This window comes from Macaca fascicularis, chromosome 14 (assembly GCF_037993035.2).
Source record: "Macaca fascicularis isolate 582-1 chromosome 14, T2T-MFA8v1.1".
Taxonomy (NCBI): domain Eukaryota; kingdom Metazoa; phylum Chordata; class Mammalia; order Primates; family Cercopithecidae; genus Macaca; species Macaca fascicularis.
This window is the reverse complement of record NC_088388.1, coordinates 36864704-36885392: the sequence shown is the minus strand read 5'-3', so window position 1 is coordinate 36885392 and position 20689 is coordinate 36864704. Positions and strand designations below refer to the sequence as shown.

The window sequence follows — 20689 nt, the reverse complement described above, 5'->3', positions numbered from 1 at the left end:
GATCAGTGGTTTTCAAATTTGAGGGGTGCACAGAGTTACATGGAAGACTTGTGAAAACACAGAGTCCTGGCCCCATCCTAGAGTTCTTGATTCCACAGGTCAGGAATGCAGCCTGAGAATTTGCGTTTTTTCTCAAGTTCCCAGGAGATGCTGAGCTCTTGGTCACTATGAGAATTCTTACATCAGGTAATATAAGTACAGTGTCTAGTTTAGTGAGTAGCTTATTTCGTGTCAGTCATCCCTTCCCCCTTCCTAACAAAGGATAAAACCTTTGAGGAAATGGAGTGAAGAAAAGAAAGAAGGGAAAGCTACTCAATGAATATAAAATGCTGTCACCTAATGAAAACCCTGAGGGAAAGTGGTAGGGGTAGCAGATCCTGAAAAAGAGAAGTGTATGAAGAAAGAAGGGAGGTGTAGGAAGGCTAAAACAAGTGGAGACAGTCACAGGCAGGGAAAGGGGGGAAGATCAAAGTTAAAGTTCAGCAACTACATTTATCCCTAAAGACAGAGCTGGCTGTGGCTTCAGACCTGTTTGCAGGCCGTTTCTCAGGCAGCTGCTTTCTTGGCCTTCCCTGAACACTGACTGCTTTCCCTTTTGCAAAATGTACCAACATAATTATCTCACTTGTTCATCTCAATAAACCTGCATGGCAGAAACTGGTATTCCCATTTTGTGTATGTATAAACTGAGACTCAAAGAAGTGAAAGATTTACTCAAGTTCCAACAGATAGGCAGAACTTAGATCCTGAGTTCCAAATTGCTTTTTTTCCCCTCCTCTATGCTGACTTCTTATGTCTCTAATCTCAAAGTGTTAGGTACAGTCTCTGAACAAAGAAATTAACCCCAAGAACAAAGGCTGATGTGTCCAGAATGTGGTTCTCATTTCATATGTCTCTTATACCTTGAGGTGATAAGAATGCTTGAGTTGAGCTTTTTACCTCCAGGCTGTAGCCCTGGGCTTGTCTCCTTTGCACAACCTTCTGCCCAGGCAGAGCCCACCTGACAGCCTGGGTGTGCCCTAGAGCAGCACTGGGATTTTCCGGGACCTGGTAGGCCTGCTTTCTTGCCTTTTCATAACACTCACTCTTTGAGGATGTACATGCAGCTTTCCCTTTGCATTATTTAAGAGATGATTTCCAGTAAGGCAAACAGTTGAATTCTAAGTCTCTCTGTGATGCTGGCTTTAGGATTTTCTAACTTAAAAATAAAATTGCTTTTTTCTCCTTCACTCACTTAATTGCTGAAATGTCAGTAAATGGTACCAGTGCTTTTCCCAGTCTGAAGCCACTGCTGTGAAAACATGGGGAATCATCTTGGAGAGTGGTAAAATTCTTTGTGCAGCATCTCTTATGAGAAAATACAAGCTCTAGGCTAGTCTGTGATCATTTTCATCACAAGCAAGGTTGGCCTACTGAATGATGGATTAATTGGTTTCTGGATTCCTTTAGCACCTACAATAAAGATGAGTAGGAAACCATCTATAACCTTGGGGAGAATATAGTCTTGAAAGGGCAGGTTTGGCACCCCTTTATGTAATTTATATAAAATCTTAAAGAGGAACTCTTTACTGTAAGCCTCATAGTGTCGGAAATTGCACTGATAAATAATTAGCTTTATCAGGAAACTACGTAGGTCTTCTATTTGTAAAAGAGCCCATTGCTACAATGCAACCTGCATTGTTGTTTTCTTTCCTCCTCAAACTTTTAGAATTTCAGTGGCTGCTTCTTTTAAAAAAAATTTGTCAGCCTTTCCTTGATTTTCTTATGATTGATCAGGCTAGCTGCATAGTTCATTGTAATCTCAAGATGGCCTCTATCTTGGCTGTCTTGGAATACAGTTGGGAGATACCACAGACATCCTTTTCTTAATGTTTTCTTTCACATGGATGAAACGTTACTAGTGCAGTCCTCCTGCTTCTAACTGACTCCTGGCCAGGGTGGAGGAGAGACTTCATCTGATGGATGACTTTGAAAAACTCAGCCCCTTTCTCTCCTTTACCTCCAGGGGAAACTACCTGCTTGCAGACGGCATGGGTTTAGTAACAAAGACCCTGTTCCTACAGGCAGATGACTGCAGCTTTCCAGAACTATCTATGAATACATAGATGTCTGCTAATTCTGAAGTTTAGTATGAAGAAACCTACACACCAGCAGGTGTAAACTATGTTCTCCAAAATCAGCTTTCTCAAATACAAGGATCATATTTTGGTGTCTATCTGCCGTATTATTTTGTCTTATTTGTCAGTGTCTCCAGAGTTGGGATGTGGAAGAGTTGTATTATTTGTTAGACCCAAATTTTAAGTCTCCCAAAATAGAAACGCCCTAAGCATTTGCACTTAAAGTGCCTATTGCTATTTAATATGAGAAAGTGGTATTTATTTATTCAGCAGATATGTTTGTTGAGTGTCAAATCTGTACCCAGAATTATGCCAGACTCTTGAGATACAAAGATAAGCTCAGAGAACTTAGGGGTCAGTAGGTGGGACTCCACATAAACAGGAATTTCCTTATGCTATGATAGTCTGTATAACAGTATAAATCTGTACAAAGTGTGAAGAAAAGTTAAAAAGCAAAAACAAAGCAAACATGTCATGATAGAAACAGCAAGCTGGGAATTTACACACATTCCAAACAAATCTAGCAATCCTACAGTCAAAGTTTCCACTTTATAATTTTCTTCTTCCCAATTTGTAATCTAATATTCTTTTTCTTTCTTTTTTTCTTCATAGGATTGTGAGTAAGATTTTGGGCTTAGCATTCTCAGCTCTGCAGTCCAGGTTCCAATACTGGCCCTGCATCTTTGAGTGTGGGCTTTGAAAGTTTGTCCCCAGCATAATGGGAATTAAATAGTACCAGCCTGATAACTGATACAGAGTAAGAACTCATTAGATATTAATATGAACTTTTATTAATAATTATGTTATTTATTATATTGTTTAATAATAATATAGTATTTATTCAATAAATCTTTATCAAGCACAACTTGTATGGCAGGCATAGTTCTAGGGTCTGGGAATCCTCAATGAATCCAATAAATTCTTCCTTCTCCCTCAGGAGTTTATTCATTTCCAATCTTCAATCTAGACGGCCTTTTCCTCCCATGAAGGATCTTCATTCTGAAGGTTGGTATGTAAATTCAGTCAGAGTAGTTGGGGCAAGCTTGAAACCTAGGCAACTTCCATCTCCTTATAATTTTTTAACCTTTTGAGGATAAGTTTTGTTACCATATTTTCCAAATATAAGTCAAGACCATTGTCTGATGGGAGGAGAACCAAAACCATCAGCACCCACATACCTTACTGTTCTACATTAATACGCCTTTTTTTCCTACCACATTCTTCTCCGACACAATTTTACTACTCCGGAAAACTTTTTCCCGTAAATATAAAAATTCCAAAGAATGACTTCTCTTTCTTTCAGCAAGTTACCCATAACTCATTTAAAACTGCTCAGTTTTTTAATAGATAGCATGAAACAACTACTTCCTCTAAGACTCCTTGATACTCTTGCTTTTAAAATCCTTACTTTGATATATTCACCAATCATAAACCATTGTATTATAATCCTTATCCAATCAAATCAAAGGCCCACCTTAAACTAGCACCACCCCACCCAACCTCATAAATATCTTAGCTTTGCCCTCCTACCTTGAAACAGTACCGTATCTCTGTCAAGGTAGTAAATTCTCACAGCATTGAGCAATAAACCCAGTTTTGCTTGACTAATAGGTTATTTTAGTGATATTTTAAAAATAAAACAGAATATTTAAAATTTGCCTTTGTCATCATGACTTTGTCTTCACCTCTTTCTAACTGTATGACTTTGGGCAAATACCTTGATTTTTGTCAGCCTGGGTTTTCTAAATGGAAATAATAAGAACTGAAAAAATGTATAGGATTGTTGTGAAGATTAAATGAAATAAGCCGTACAGCTTATTAAGTTCATTCAGCTCTCAGCTATGACTAGCACTAAATAATGGCAAGAAAATGAAGTGTCATGATTTTTGAGCTGTTTGGCCCTTGTACTTCTTGTTGGGATTTGGTAACCTGATTATAAAATCAGATTTTACACTGTGGCTACAAGAAGCTCATGTGCATACTGTACTTTGGGGTATGCCACTTGATTTTTTAAGTGGAGACAAAATTCAACAGTAGTAGAGTTGAAACATTCCTCCCAGTTTTTTTCCAAGCATTTCCCAGATCAGCAAATTTGGCCAGACTGACAAAAACTTAAGGAAATAAATTTTCAGGAGATATAAGCAGAGGAACCATTTTGACATGACAAAGCTGTTCATGCCGGTAGCAGGATGGATTGCCAATTGGCTTCATTTAACTTAAATTTTGGTCCCAGACAGATAGGCTCCAAGGGAGGGCAGGGTGGAGGGTTGGGGGGGCAGGGCCTGAGGTCAGGGGGGCAAGGAGGCCCACGGATCACTGAGCAGCCTGGGAGCAGACTCTGTGGTCTGATGAGAACATACATTCGCAGTTCTGGATGGAGGGAAATGGTGCTTTGACTGAGAAACCGAGTTCTGGAGACTTTGCATCTTACTCTGTAGAGGAAAAATACATAGATTATAGCAATTTTGACTCTTTCTTATCATCCAGAACTTGGCTGAGATTTTCCAGATCTTTTATGAAATAACCTGCTCCTCTAATTCTATTTTGGTGTAATGAGTATTTGATGGATTGATTTATCATTTAACATATATTTATTTAGCACCAATTTCTTCTAAAACATGTTGTCCTTCAACATGCACCTAGTGATATAGGATAGGTAAATACAATTATTAAAATGTATTGTGTTAATATTATGGAATGCCATTCACAGGTGGACTTGGAACGGACAGACTAGTCTCCGTTTTTTAGTCTGTAATAGTTAATTTTATGTTTCAATTTGATTGCATTAATGGATGCCCTTTAATGCTGTTGTTAAGGTTTAAGCTGGTAAAAGATAACTTTGGGGTATGTCTGTGAGGATGTTTCTGGAAGAGATTAGCATTTGAATCAGACATACCCTCACTACCATGAGTGGGCACCATCTAATCTGTGGAGGGCCTCTGAGTGAACAAATAAGTGGAGGAGGGGTAATATCTCTCTCTCTGATCTGAGACATCCATATTCTCCTGCCCTCAGATGTTGGAGCTCCCAGTTCTTGGGGCTTGGTACTTATACCTGTGGCCCCCTTGCTTCTCGGACCTTCAATTTTGGACTAAATTACACCACTGGCTTTCTTGGTTTTCCAATTTGCAGACAATCATGAGACTTTTCAGCCTCCATAATCACATGAGACAATTCCCATATTAATCTCCTCATATGTATATATGCATACATATTCGTGGACCCTTGAACAATGCAGAGGTTAGGGTTGCTCTCTTGCTGCACCATCAAAAGTTCACGTAAAACTTTTGGCTCAGGAAACCTTAATTACCGATACCTACTGTTGACTGGAAGGCTTTCTGATAACATAAACAGTCAATTAATGCATATTTTGTATGTTCTATGTATTATACACTGTATTCTTACAATAAAGTAAGCTAAAGAAAAGAAAATCATAAGAAAGAGTAAACATATTTACTATAATCTATTAAGTGGAAATCATAAAGGTCTTCATCTTTGTTTTCACCTTGAGTAGGCAGAGAAGGAGGAGAAAGAGGAGGGGTGGGTCTTGCTGTCTCAGGGGTGAGAGATACAAAGGAGGTGAAAGGGGAGGCAGGAGAGGCAGGCATACTCAGTGTAACTTTATGGAAATACATTGTAATTTCTGACTTCTTTTGCTTATTTCTCTAAAAATGTTTTCTATATGGTAGCACTTCTTCCACTGTTTGCTTTAGTTTCAGTGCCCATATCTTAGAAGAATCTATGTCACAAAAGAAGTTCAAAGCAATCTTGAATAAACACAGCTCTTCTGACAGATTGTCTAATATCGGTTGTTCTGGTACTTCCCTTTTTATTTCTTTTCCTCATTTTCTGGCACTGGTTTGGAAGCACTCATCTCCATCAAGTCATCTTCTGTTAATTCCTCTGCTGTAGTGTCTACTAGCTCTTGAGTTATTCCAAGATCTATATCTTGAAACCTTTCAACCCTCACCTTTTTCCTCATATCTACAATGTCTTTGATGGTTTTCTTGATTGGCTGTCCCATAAATCCTCTGAAGTCATTTACAACATCTGAGCACAGTTTTCTCCATCAATAATTTATTGTTTTGAGCTTGATGGCTTTGGTCGCTTTTTCTATAACAATGGCATGTTCAATTGTGTAATCCTCCCAGACTTTCATGATATTCTATCAGGGCTCTCTTCCTTAGCATTGACAATTTTTTCCGTAGGGTATCATGTGTAATGAGCCCTAAAGATCCTTATGACCCCCTAATCTAGAGATTGAATTAGAGATGTTTTTATTTAGGGGCAAGTAGAACACTTTGATGCTTTCAGTGTTAAACTCATGGGGACTTGGGTGGCCATGGGCGTTGCCCAATATCAAGATAACTTTAAAAGGCAGTCACTTACTAGAAAGGTACTTCCTGACTTTAGGGACAAAGACTTGATGCAACCAATCCAGAAAAAGGGTTCCCTTTGTCCAGGCCTTCTCATTGTACAACTAAAAGATTGGCACCTAGTGTTAATGCTTTCTCTTCAAGGCTTTGGGGTTAGCAGCTTTATAGATAAGGGCAGTCCTGATTGTAAACCTGACTGCATTTGCACAAAACAATAGAGTTAGTCTAGCCTTTCCTATCTTAAATCTTGGTGGTTGCTTTTCTTTTTACTAATAAATGTCCTTTGTGGCTTTTTTTCTTTTTTTCCAGAATAGGGTACTTTTGTCTGCATTAAAACCTGTTTAGGCATATATTCTTTCTCCTCAATGATTTTGTAAATGGCGTCTGGGAACTCTATTGCCTCTTGGTCAGCAGAAGCTACTCCTCCTGTTATCTTAATATTTTTAAAGCCAAACATCTTTCTAAAATTATCAAACCATCCTTTACTGGCACTAAATTATCCAGGCTTAGATCCCTCACCTCCCTTTCACTTTAAGTTGTCATACGATGACTCCACTATTTCTCAAATCATACTAGAGTCTATAGGCATGGCTTTTTTATAGCAATCCTGCAGCCACAAAAAGAACTGTATTTTCAATTCAAGTTAAAAAGATATTTTGTAAAAAGTGCAAGGTATTCATGGCTGCTAGCCTAGCTTTAGCAAATGCTTCATGAATGCCTTTTGTTTGTTTGTTTGTTTACAATGGTCCTTACACTGGATTCGTTTTTCCTGAAATGGTTTGCAACTGCAGCTGCAGAGCTCAGTCTATGGCAACTATCAAGCAACTTAACTTTTTCTTGTAATGTTATGAGCTTTCCCCACTTCTTGGGAGTTTTCTAGCATCACCAGTGGCACTTCATATGGGTCCCATGATGTTATTCAGGCTTTTCAGTATTGCACTAAACACAGTGAAAAATACACAAGAACTGTGAAATATCATTTTTGCTGCAATACACCATTTACTGGAGATGATTAGCACCACAGGGGGTTTTAAGTGAATACTTCCAACACTTGAGCTCACCACAATAGCAACAGGAGGTGGCTAAAGAATCATTACAGTAGCACAGTATGTACTACAGTTAATTTTATGCAGTTATAACTTAAGACGGCATCTTTACATTTGCTTACATTTCTCTCAACTGCGAATAACATACCATATATTGTCTGTCTTTGTGTGCATAGGTTTTGATAAATTTTAACTTTTTATAATAGATGTGTATATATTTTATGATAGTAAATAATGAAATAGACTAGTATCTACATATATGTTATGCATTCATGACATACCTAATTTTTTCATAATTATAAACATATTTCTAGGCTACAGAGTTTGTGAGTTTTTTAAAATTGTGACAAATCAACAAAAATTTTCCAAATATATTTATTGAAATATAATATAAGTGGACCTGCACTGTTCAAACTTGTGTTGTTCAGCTTCTCAAGGGCTAACTGTGTATATATATATATACATACATGTATATACACACACATACGTTATACACACACACATTGTGTGTACAATTGGCTCTGTTTCTCTGGAGAACCCTAACTAATACATGATCTATTTGATTTTCAATGTATTATGACTCAATTATGTATGACAATTATAATATTTCTATAACTATGTCAAACCAGACCAGATTATGACAATTATCAATATCCAGCTGAACCACATTTAATCACTCTGTTATGACATGTTGTCAGATAGGCTGCAGCTAAATCATAGTCCTAGAGCATAATACCAGCATGTGACAGGGGCCTGATCATGGCAAAGTGAAGCCTGTTGCATTTTCTTCTTTGAACTGCAAATATATTGATAGTCTAGAATATATCTATACTATGGAAATTAGTTAAATTTCAGGAGCCATGATTTTGTTGTTGTCTGACCACCAAATTGGAGGACACTTTGCCTGGCAAAAAGGTCTATGTTAGGTAAGAACAGAAAGGAGATAGGAAGGCTTAGTGTATGCAATATTTGTGCTAATAAGTTTTACATAATCCTTTGTTAAAGTAGACCAGTTGTTTCAAGTATTATATCACCTGTAGTCTGCTTTCAAGCACTGTCAACGTAATCACTAAAAAATTAATCAAACACTTTTTTTCCCTAAGCTTATATAATGTCAATAAGTGTGAGTTGATTTTTTTCTTCTCTCAAATTTATCCAGTTGACTGATTTGAATCTACTAATGAGCTGTTTTGATATCAGTAGCATCTGAGTTTGGATTTCACTGAAAGAAGTACCTCCTGATACAGGGACTTCTGAACCGGGAAGGTAGTTCCAGGAAGCAGGGATGGAGAGTCCAGGAGAGAGAGAGACAGGGAAGGAGGAAAGGCCAACGTAAGGGTAAAGCATTGAGGTAGCTGCTCAATCCTCCTGAGAGGTGTGAGAGTGTCTCCCAGAATTGTCTATCTGGGGGAGGAGGGCTGGCTTGTGTACCCACCAACTCTTGACCTCATTGGTTGAGAATTACCCCCACAGACATGAATCCCCCTGCATTTCTGGGCTGCCTTTCCAGCTGAATGGACTCCTGTTGCCTCAGAAAAGACCTCTAGACGGAGCTGAAGACAGAGGATACTCGCAGAGGAAGAGTCTTAGCTCTCTTGAAATAATGCACTAAGCTGCAGCTAAAATCACAGGTATACCCATGACATGGGAAGAGGGGCACCAAAGACATATACATGTGCACTTTCATCTTTACACATCTTATTTATGCCCTCTCCCTCAGAGCAAGCACCAAATCAAACCCAGTCATTTGAAGGAAAATCATCTACACTGGCCTTGCATAAACACCCCTGTATCCTCAGAAGTGGATGTAAAGATTCAAAGAAAAGAGTTGCTGTTAAAATGAACTTCTAGAAGCACGAATAATTCAATATGTCTTCTTCAAGGGACATTTATATCACCTCAGCTTCTCAACAACAAAAAAGCCAGGAGAAAGAAGTCAGAGTTTGTCTATGTTGTGGAGGTAGGAAGTGCATTTTTATTGCTTATGCACTGGCCCCAAAAGGATCTTTGAAGGCCATCTTCATAATTGATTAAGCCCACTGGTCTAGGTTGGTTTCTTTTCTCTAGATGAAGTTTGGGGCCACAGTTAGCCACTTGCCATGGCTAACTGTTGCCCTCTTTCCTTCTCCCTGTGTACCTGGGCATTTACTGCAGATATGAAGCAGATATTAAAAAATAGATAACCTCATTGCTGACTTCAGTGCCAGCAAGATCCCCTGCCATAAAGTGTTTGTTGCAGACAGAGTTCCAAGCTCTGGTGGGAGGGCACACTTGAATGTCAGAGGGGATGGAGGGGTTGGCTTACCCAAAGACAAGCGGCAAAGTCTTTTCTTTACACTTTCTTTTTCTTTTTTCTTTTTTTTTTTTTTTGAGACAGTGTCTCGGTCTGTCACCCAGGCTGGAGTACAGTGGCATGATCTCGGCTCACTGCAACCTCTGCCTCCTCAGTTCAAGCGATTCTCATGCCTCAGCCTCCCAAGCAGCTGGGAGTACAGGCGCATGCCACCACGCCCGGCTGATTTTTATATTTTTAGTAGAGACAGGGTTTCACCATGTTGTCCAGGCTGGTCTCGAACTCCTGACCTCAAGTGATCCACCCGCCTCAGCCTCCCAAAGTGCTGGGATTACAGGCGCAAGCCACTGTGCCAGGCCTATACTTTCACTAGCATAAAATCTAGAGTTATCTTAAGTTTATGTTTTCTTTTCTTTTCTTTTTTTCTTTTTTCTTTTTTTTTTTTTTTTTGCGCAAATGGTTTCAAAGACTGCAGAGCCCAGAAAAAATTTGCACAGCAAATAATGACAGTTCTGACATATTGAAAGTCTTGTGAGTTTCTCTGATAGACTTATCCCTCAGCTGGTAGAAGAAGCGGTGTGACTCAGAACCCAGGAGAATGAAAGCAGAGGATTTCCAGACATATGTCTTCTGTAGAGCTAAGCTGCTGTTATGACATCAGAAATGGTCTGTAGGGAGCAGAGGAGAAACCGGGGCAGAAACCCCACAAAATGATAAATGATGACAGACTTGATGGATTTCATCCTAGCATTCCCTTGGACCCAGATCTAGCAACAGTTTCACACAGCCCCAGGCTGAAAGATGAAAATATTTCACGTGATCCTTTCCAGTGTTTGTTTCTTCTCAATAAACAAGATTGTAGTCCTTAAGGCTAGGACCTTCAACCTAGGCAAAACATAGCATCTGCCTGGCCCATGATAGGTGTTCAATATTTTTTGAAAGATTGGATAGTAGATTACAGTGTAAAGACAAGTGGACTGAAAGCAGGGCAAAAATAACATAGTTCTTGCCCAGGCTCTATGACTAATAACTTCCCTCACTCTCAATTTGTTTGTCTGTGAAATGAAACATTAATTGATCCCCTGTACTGAACAAAGTCCAGTGCTATAAAGAATCTAGTAAAGAAATAGAAGTTTAAGAAGTAGTCTTTGTCTTCAAAAAGGATAATAGTTTTCTCAGACATTTATGAATGGTATAGTGATGATGATCTTAGATCCTATAGTCGGTTTAACTTGGGTTCAAAACTCAGACCTACCACTCATCAATAAAATGGAAATAATGGGCTAGGCGTGATGGCTCACACCTGTAACCCCTGCACTTTGGGAGGCCAAGGTGGGTGGATCACTTGACGTCACGAGTTCAAGACCAGCCTGGCCAACGTGGTGAAACCCCATCTCTATTAAAAAATACAAAAAATTAGCCAGGTGTGGTGTCAGGCACCTGTAATCCCAGCTACTCAGTAGGCAGAAGCAGGAGAATCACTTGAACCCAGGAGGCGGAGGTTGCAGTGAGCCAGGATGGTGCCACTGTACTCCAGCCTTGGTGACAGGGGGAGACTCTGTCTCGAGGAAATGATGGACTACTTTAAGTATTTCTTTTTTTAATTGTAGTAAGAACACTTACCAGCAGATCTGTCTGCCTAACAGGTTTTAAAGTATATGATACATTATTGTTGACTCTAGGTACAAATGTTGTTTAGCACAGGGGTCCCCAACCCCTGGGCCACGGGCAGGTACAGGTCCATGGCCTGTTAGGAACTGGGCTGTGCAGCAGGAGGTGAGCAGCCAGCCAGCATTACCACCTGAGCTCCACCTCCTGTCAAATGGGCGGCAGCGTTAGATTCTCATAGGAGCACAAATCCTATTGTGAACTGCATGTGTGAGGGATCTAGGTTGCATGCTCCTTATGAGAATCTAACTAATGCCTGATGATCTGAAGTGGAACAGTTTCATCCCCAAATTTCCCCATGTGGTCCCCCTCCTCAGTCCATGGAAAAGTGGCCTTCCACAAAACCCATCCCTGGTGCCAAAAAGGTTGTGGACCGCTGGTCTAGAACTTATTCATTATGCATAACTGAAGCTTTACACCTGCTGATTAGAAACTCTTCATTACCCCAACCCCCTAGCCCCTGCAAATTTCCCTTTTTGTTTCTATAAATCTGACTATTTTGGACACCTCATGTAAGTGGAATCATATGGTATTTGTCTCTGCGGGACTGGCTTATTTCACTTAGCATTACGTCCTCAGTCTTCATGTTGTCACACATGACAGAATTTTCTTCTCATTAAGGCTGAATAGTGTATTCATTGTGTTTATACACCACATTTTCTTTATTCAGTTTTTTGATGGGAATATAGGTTGTTTTTACATTTTGGAAATAGTGCAGTAATGAACATTGGAGTATCCGATTTTTGTTGTGAAGATAAAATAAAATAATGCATATGAAGCATACAGCAGCAGAATGTGGCACTCGGTAAACATTAGCTATTAATAATTAATTATGAACAAATAATCATAATAAAATTCCAGTGTAGGTGAGATGTTAGTGTGTTCTGGAGTTACTGCAGAGGATGGGAAGCTTTATACTGACCCCATGAATAGAGTGGGGTAAGATGTTTGCAGAAGGCTTCGGAGTTGTTTTTGATTTGGCTCATGAAGCATGAGAAAGATTTCAGTGGAGACTAGGAGAGAAAAAACCTTCTCAGGAGGAGGAGACCAGTATTACGAATGTCAAGATAAGGAAAAGTCATCATTTAGTCATTCTGTTTTGAATAGAAGGTGGCTATTATTGGGGATCCTAGGGAAACTGCACAAGTAACACTTATACTGTAAAATTTTTCCTTCCTACAGAACAAATGGATGATTATTATTCTTAAGTGTGTCAGATACCGTTAGCTGCCTACCATATTTCATTATTTCCCTTCTTTCTCCTGCTTTACCACTAGAACTGTGTTTTAGTAAAGGGTGTCAGTGTGCCCAGTTAAAAGTGTTCACCTCCTTGGGAGGCCAAGGTGGGTGGATCACTTGAGGTCAGGAGTTCAAGACCAGCCTGGCCAACATGGTGAAATCCCATCTCTACTACAAATAAAAAAAATTAGCTGGGCATGGGGGCAGGTGCCTGTAACCCCAGCTACTTGGGAGGCTGGGGCAGAATACCTTGAACATGGGAGGCAGAGGTTGCAGTGAGCCGAGATCGCGCCATTGCACTCCAGCCTGGGCAACAAGAGTGCAACTCCATTTCAAAATAAATAAATAAATAAATAAATAAATAAATAAATAAATAAATAAAAAATGTTCACCTCCTCTAATCCCTTGCAGCTAGAGATGGCTATATACACCCTGTTCCAGAACAATAAAAGTCAAACAAAATTCCAAAGAGGGTGGGGAGGATTCTGGGCAAGCAATTATATTCCTGACAAAAAAGGGATAGTTTCATGGGGCAAGAACTTGTTACACTTACCCCATCCCAATCTTTCCTGCTTCTACCCTGAACAAAAGAACAATGCCAGAGGAATAGCCATCTTGCTTTATAAAGACAAATGTCATGCACTATGAATGATGGAGCAAGATTCTTGAATAAGCCCACATATTTGATGAAGTTCTTGAAGACTGGCACTTGCACTCCACCTGCCAACCTCCTTTTTCTTGTTACAGGAGAAATAATGTCCTATTTAGTTAAGCTGCTATTATCAGGTCTCTCATACACACAACTGAATACCACCTTAACTGATACCTTCAGCTAAACAGGCTGTGGTTGTTATGTTTTTTCCTATATGGTATGCTTAAAAGGAGAATGTGTGACATATTACATTTCCTTACTTGAGCTTCCTTTTTTTTTTTTTTTTGAAACAGACTTCCGCTCTTGTCGTCTAGGCTCTAGAGTGCAATGGTGCGATCTTGGCTCACTGCAATCTCTGCCTCCTGGGTTCAAGCGGTTCTTCTGCCCCAGCCTCCCGAGTAGCTGGGATTATAGGTGCCCGCTACTACACCCAGCTAATTTTTGTATTTTTAGTAGAGACGGGGTTTCAACATGTTGGCCAGGCTGGTCTCGAACTCCTGACCTCAGGTGATCCGCCCGCCTCGGCCTCCCAAAATGCAGGATTACAGACATAAGCCACCTCACCTGGCAGAGCTTCCTTTGTTTAAGTTGCTTTTTGTATGTATATTTCCTTAAGTATACAAAGAAGAATCAGTTTCCTTGACTCCCAAATACATAAAGCAAATACAGGCATACCTTGTTTTATCGTATTTTGCTTTATTGCACTTCACAGATACTGTTGTATTTTATTTTAACTTTTTTTTTTTCTTTACAGATTGAAGGTTTGTGGTGACACTGTGTCGAGCAAGTCTATTGGCACCAGGTTTTTCAACAGCATGTGTTCACTTTTGGCACAGAGGTGTCAGCATTTTTTCAGCAATAAAGCGTTTTTCAATTAAGGTATGTACATTTTTTAGACATAAGGCTATTGCACACATGATAGACTATAGTATAGTATAAACCTAACTTTTATATGTACTGGGAAATAAAAAAGTTTGTGTGACTTGCTTTATTGCGATATTTACTTTATTGCGATGGTCTGGAACCAAACCCACAATAGCTCTAAGGTATGCCTGTAAGTTAAAGGGAAGTTGGAATAAAAATTTCACCATAGGAAGTGAAAACAAAATTCAGTTTACGGGCCCATAATCTTTGCCCCAAGGAAGATTTTTAGAGACACTAAAAAACAACTTTGTCTTTTGCTGGAGGGGTAGTCCACTACCCAGTTAGCAATACAAGCTGGTGAGGATTCTCACCTTCTTATCAATGGCACTTGGAATCATATTTAGGAGAAAATGAAGGGCTCATGAAACTCTTTAATCTGTTTCCATGTGGTGATGTGAAACTTCAGGTTCATGTCAATGAAAATAATCAAAAGAGAGGAGTCATTTCAATTCTAGTAGATCCTAGAATGACAGGAAAACTGGGATTATATTGTTGAGGGATGCCTAATAAAAACAACTGTGCTTTATTTTGTAGGACACACCAACTATTAGAGGCATTTTTCAGAGCTGAGGTTTATTATTATTGTTAATGTGCGACCGGCTATTGCTTGAGCGCTCACTGTATTTCAGGCACTGTGCTAACTTTACCTGGGTTTTCTCAGTTAGTTCTCAATAAACCTTACTATTAGGTTGGTGCAAAAGTAATTGTGGTTTTGCAATTGTTTTAATTTAATTTAATTTAATTTAATTTAATTTAATTTAAAACAATTGCAAAACCACAATTACTTTTGCACCAACCTAATATCATTAGCTAATATCATTAGCGCTCTCTTAACACATGAGAACGTCTTTGCTCAGAGATGTTAATTACTTGCCCAAGTTCACACTTTAACATGAAACACTTCATTGTCCTATTTGGTTCTGGCCTAGTTTATTTTGGATAATCCTCTGTTTTCATGATCACACCTATTGTACATTGAGGACTTTTCAATGGGTAGATCAAGTCCTGCTGGTGAATTCTAAAGCTTTGCCAGACAAATGTTCAAAATATTTGCCAATGATCTTGTGCAAAGACCACGATAAGAATCTTTGCCTAGATTCCTGGCTGGGAAGAAAATACAGAGGGCTCTATCTCCTCAGATTTTTCTCTAGTCATGCATCTAAGTCCTTCATCAATCATTTATTGAGCCCTTAATATGTGCTAGATTAAGTCGAGGAGGGGAGACAGATTGGCAAACTGGCAAGTGTTGTGAAGTATTGAAGGCACAAAGAGAGGAAAGTAAAGCAAGGAAAAGGAAATAGACAATTCACCCAGGGAGACGGCAATGCAGAGGAACACAAGAGCTTCCTCTATCAGATGGGTATAGATTCAAGGCCATCTTTATTCCACCTTCCTTCTCTGGTGATGCTCCTTACATATGGCAAAGTTTTCTATCTTGGCTGGATATGGTCACCTCAGTCTTCTACATATTAGAATATGATCATCTACTTTTCAAGATCACTACAGTCTTCTAAGAAGCCATCCAACTCATCAAGAGATGCAATGACATCTGCTTAAAATGCTGAATATTAATTCCTATTATATTAATAATATACAATCTTACCAATATGGTTGAGAATTATTGGTTGATAGAATTTGCATGGTTATACACTTAGACTAAGGAATTAACAGGATAATTTTAAAAGTTGTGAAGTACCTACTGTGTGCCATACCACAGGATACAATACTGATGATACAGAGATTTGTGGGACAAAAATTCCGACATCAAGCTGATTACAGTTAACCAGGGAGACAACATATCCAGATAACTGTAATAACCTATTTTAGGTGTTATAATGGAGGTGTGTTTAGAGTTCTTTGGTTATTTCTGCCTCGATAAAATCAAGGAATTCTTCCAGAAAAAGTGACATTTAGACTAGCTCTTGAAATATGAATAGGAATTTCCAGGGTTTTCTGGAGAGAGCCCTGGGAGTCTGTTGGGGGAGGAAGCATTAGATACTGATAAAGAGCAAAACCAGAGGGCAGGAAGGTTTGTGACAGTGTGGGAAGAAAGAGGAATGTGGTTAGAATGTAGAGTGCATGGGCAAGTGGTAGGAGACAAAACAGAAAGGGCAGGTTGGGGATTTATTTTGAACAACTTCAAATTCCCTTTCACCTCTGATCCTTTCCCACAACTCCCTAAATCTTTAATGACCAAGATGTTTCTGCTTTCATAATTTCAGGAAACCAAATGAAGGCAATTTATCACAGCAAATCCACAATTGACAGCCCTTCCTAAAATTATTTGTTTTTAGTATCTCTGTCCTTTTCTTTTAGTAGCACTTTACTGGAATAGCTGACACCCTTACCATGGAACATCTCAGCAGAACTGACTTTACAGAAGGTCCTCAACAACACCAGGAAGGCAGTATTCTACCTTTGTGGAGATCTAGAATTTTGAACATTAATAATTTTAAAAATACGTAACCATTGTTTTCTTAATATTTGATGTGGTTTTCCTTCTTCAAGGAGAGCTAAGATCCTGCTAGCCTTGAACTTTCCAGCCTTGAATATTTGTTAAGTTCAGAGAGTGGGGAGAAAAATCATTGCAGGCTTTTTTATAGAATGGAAAATTTTATTTTATTCATCTTGATGTAGCCGAGAAGGGAGCTGAATGAATTCCCATAAATTTTTTTTTAAAAGAAATTCACCTTAGAGTTCAGAGGAAGTGTGGATATCTTTAGGTTAAAAAGGACTGATTTTTAAGGAGACTATGGGAAAACTTCGAAAATGGGCTTGGGGTGAATAATCTCTTTTATTTTATGTTATTCCCAAAAGGATTTCTTCCTCCTCTACTTCCCTGCCTCCATCACCTTTCTCTCTCCCTCTTTTCCTCTCTCTCTCTCATCTGTAACTCTGTATCTCTTCATTTTTCCCTGTCTCTCTCTTTCTACATCTCTCCCCTCCCATTACCCCCCCCACACACATGTCTACACACATATAGAGCCATAATTCAGTGAAACCTCACTTAAATAGGAGTATTCCAGAAAAGTGAGTTTTCTAGATAACAGGAAGTTCCGCTTGTCACTCAGTAACTTCTATACAAAGCTTCACTGCTGTTAGTGAAGATGTTCCTAAAATGCTGGGCACACTTTTCTACCTTCTTAAACAAAGTGTAATAAATATAATTTAACTTTTATAGTTTTGCCACTAAAAAGTTATTACTTTGAGACACATCCCTAAACTCTGGGTTTTTATTTTCTTATTTTTTTCCATCTCACTCTCTGCAATAAAATAGCTACAGTGTTCTGGGTACCCCAAATTTCTACCTAATCCTTCATTCAAGACTGAATTCCCTAAATTCCCGGCCTCAACTGCTATTTGCTGCCCCCTGCTGGCATCTGGTGACAGTACCTCTCTGCTTGAACTGGGGGAGGGGAAGTGTGCCCTCCTTAACCCTTTGTGGTATGCGTTAATCCCTCACATTCAAATTTTGTATTAGTTCTCGCTACAGAAAGAGAAATAGATTCTAGAAAGTATACATTAAATAATGTCACATCAACTCCCAGCAAAATCTCAGAGTGGATTATTAAAAGTGTGGTTTGTGTGTACTTAAAAAAACCTAATGATCTTGTGAGGAGCAATAGGTCTCTATATACACATGAAATATGTTAACACCAATAACCTCATCTTCTTTTAAGTGAGAATTACTAGCCTGTATTAGTGAAATGCTACAGTTGTTGATTACATTGGTTTTGCATGAATTTAGATTGTTGATGGCTTTGTGATCCCTTTCCTTTTCTTCACAGCTTTTTCCTTGCTGCACCATCACTTCCTCCATGCTGAAACCGAACTGTTAGCCAGAGCATTGTATAAGAGTATAAATGCACAGCTGAACAAACCTGAGCCCCTAGAGGGCAAAGATGGCATTTCATTTTTAAATTTTTTGTGTCTCTATCTAACATGTATATCAGTGTGTGGTATATTTGTGCTAAAAGTATACTGAGACTTAGTAACTAGGAGGATGATGTTGGATAAGATCCTTCTATTTCTGGCCTTCATTATAATTAATTTTAATTAATTAATTAATTTTTGAGATGAAGTTTCACTCTGTCACCCAGGCTAGAGCACAGTGATACAGTCTTTACTCATGGCAACCTCTGTTTCCTGGGTTCAAGCAATTCTTATGCCTCAGCCTCCCAAGTAGCTGGGATTACAGGTGTGCACCACCATGCCTGGATACTTTTTTGTGTTTTTAGTAGAGATGGGGTTTCACCATGTTGGCCAGGCTGGTCTTGAACTCCTGGCCTCAAGTGATCCACCCGCCTCAGAATCCCAAAGTGCTGGGATTACAGGCGTGAACCACCTCTCCCAGCCTCTGACCTTCATTTTTATCACCCACATAATGATCTGGAGGAAGCATATCTCCAAGGACCTAAGACAATTTAAAAATCACTGTACACAGGTATAATCTTCTCAGATATTACCGAGTAGAGCAGAACTAGTTGTACCAATGCTAAAAGCCCTCTGGTTTGAGTGATGATTTTAGAGTGATTTTTATTGATGCTTATATCCCTGTTTGATAGTTTTACTACTTCTGTCTCCTGTTGATAAGCTGTTTGTTAGCTCTCCATTCTCACTTCACCCCTCTCCCACCTCTTATTTGCTGATGCTAAACTTCTGCATCTCGGAAACCAATATTCTTGTTTACGTTACATAATACTAAACAAAAATGTTTGAAATTCTGACACCCTGTAGCCCTTTATGGTAACCTTAGGTTTGTTTCACTTCATCCTGTGGCAGACAGCATGTAGCCTTTTTGAGAACTATTCTCTCAGTCCTGTCCCCACCAAGTTCTGCTCTGTGGCTATATTTCAGACAGATGACGTTGCCAAAAATCTGATCTTTAAATAAGTTAGGGGCATTGTTGCATAATCGCTGGTAGGCCACCTCTGTATTTCTATTCAGAGCATAATCTGGCTCCATATGTTGACTGATATGTGAATAGATCAATGTGTAAATCAGAGAACAAATATTTAGTGAGAATTTTCCCTCACTTTGTGTAAACTTCTCATCATGGAGATTCAAAGAAGTGAAAGGCAGAGTCCCCAGTCTCAGGAAGATGTGACACAGATAATATCACTGTTACATAAAAAAACATAAACATTGGAAGCCACAGAACACTTGTGTTTAGCAGTCAAATGTAGATCTCAGAGATTCAGTAGATTGCCTTCAGATGCTAAATAGGCTATGTGAATTTCTTTGGTCAAAAAGCTTCTAGGGCAGGCTGCTGGGTATGAAGGTTCTGACAGAGCTCTGTGACGTCTTGTTAACAGAGGTATGCTGATCATTTTTTCAGACAGGTTTTAGCTGACATCTTGTGTTTCATCCCTTCTTCTCTGAGAATGGCTGATCCATTGCCCCTCCTTCTTTATTGCTCCAGGAAGCTTCTATCTTTCCATGCTGTAGCTTGATGCTTGCTGCAACTTCCCTGTAGATTGTGGGCCTGTTGAGAAGTTACAGGTGCACTTCTTCCAATCAGCTAAAAATAGACTCCTTCATGTACATTGCTCCTCCAAGAAATATGACCTGGTGATTTTATGACCATTCAGCTTCAGCTTCCAAAATGTAGATAGGGAGTGAGAGGAAGAACATGGACTCAATGATAGATGAACCTAGCTCTGAATCATGTTCCCCCATTTCTTGATTGTGATACTCTTGCCAAGCTCCTGAGATTTTCTAAGCCTAGTTTCTTCAGCTATAAATACAGGATAATAAGGAGCTATGCTTCAGAGGAATAAATTTGGCAGGAATAATTATGATAGTCTAGAGGGGAATGAGAAAGTACTGGTTGAGGGACCAGTTGAGAAACTGATCTCAGTGTACAAAAGGTGATAAAGTCGTCTGACCAAGTGGTAGCTTTTTAGAATATAAACTGGCCTAAAAAATCGGGGTAGATGATTGTTGTCAATTAAAAAAGAAACACATGATCTAGGTGCTCTTGTTGAAGGTATTGGTGGGCACAACTGGCAAATAAATGATTCTGAAACTTAATGAAGTCAGGGACTTTATGCATCTTGTTATTCTAGTGCCTTCTATGGTGTGTGTTTCCTTATAGATAGTCATTTTATAAATGTATTTGATGAATGAAAATATGTCACATTTTAGCCTTGCCACATCCTAGCTCAGTGACACCTGAGGCTGTGGCATTTGACTGGTATCCAGTGCTAGTTATGCCCAAAGTGGAATCCAATATGGCCTGAAGGGCTTTATTTTATGGCATTTTTGCAAGGCTAAACTTTTGAGTCAGACAATCCTGTGTTAGTATCCTCGATTTCTTACTTATCAACTGTGCTGAATAAGTTGTTTTATTGTCCTAAGCCTCAGTTTCATCT

The 20689-nt window shown here is 39.1% G+C and overlaps 1 long non-coding RNA gene across 1 annotated transcript in view; it reads right to left on the bottom strand.

The window, feature by feature from the left end:
- Positions 1 to 10251: 10251 nt before the first annotated feature.
- The window catches only part of LOC135967242 (uncharacterized), a 62760-nt gene continuing 52322 nt past the window's right edge, over positions 10252 to 20689 (bottom strand). Inside the window, exon 3 of the long non-coding RNA XR_012422764.1 lies at positions 10252 to 10500. This is a non-coding gene — a long non-coding RNA (uncharacterized lncRNA). The remainder of the gene's footprint in view (positions 10501 to 20689) is intronic.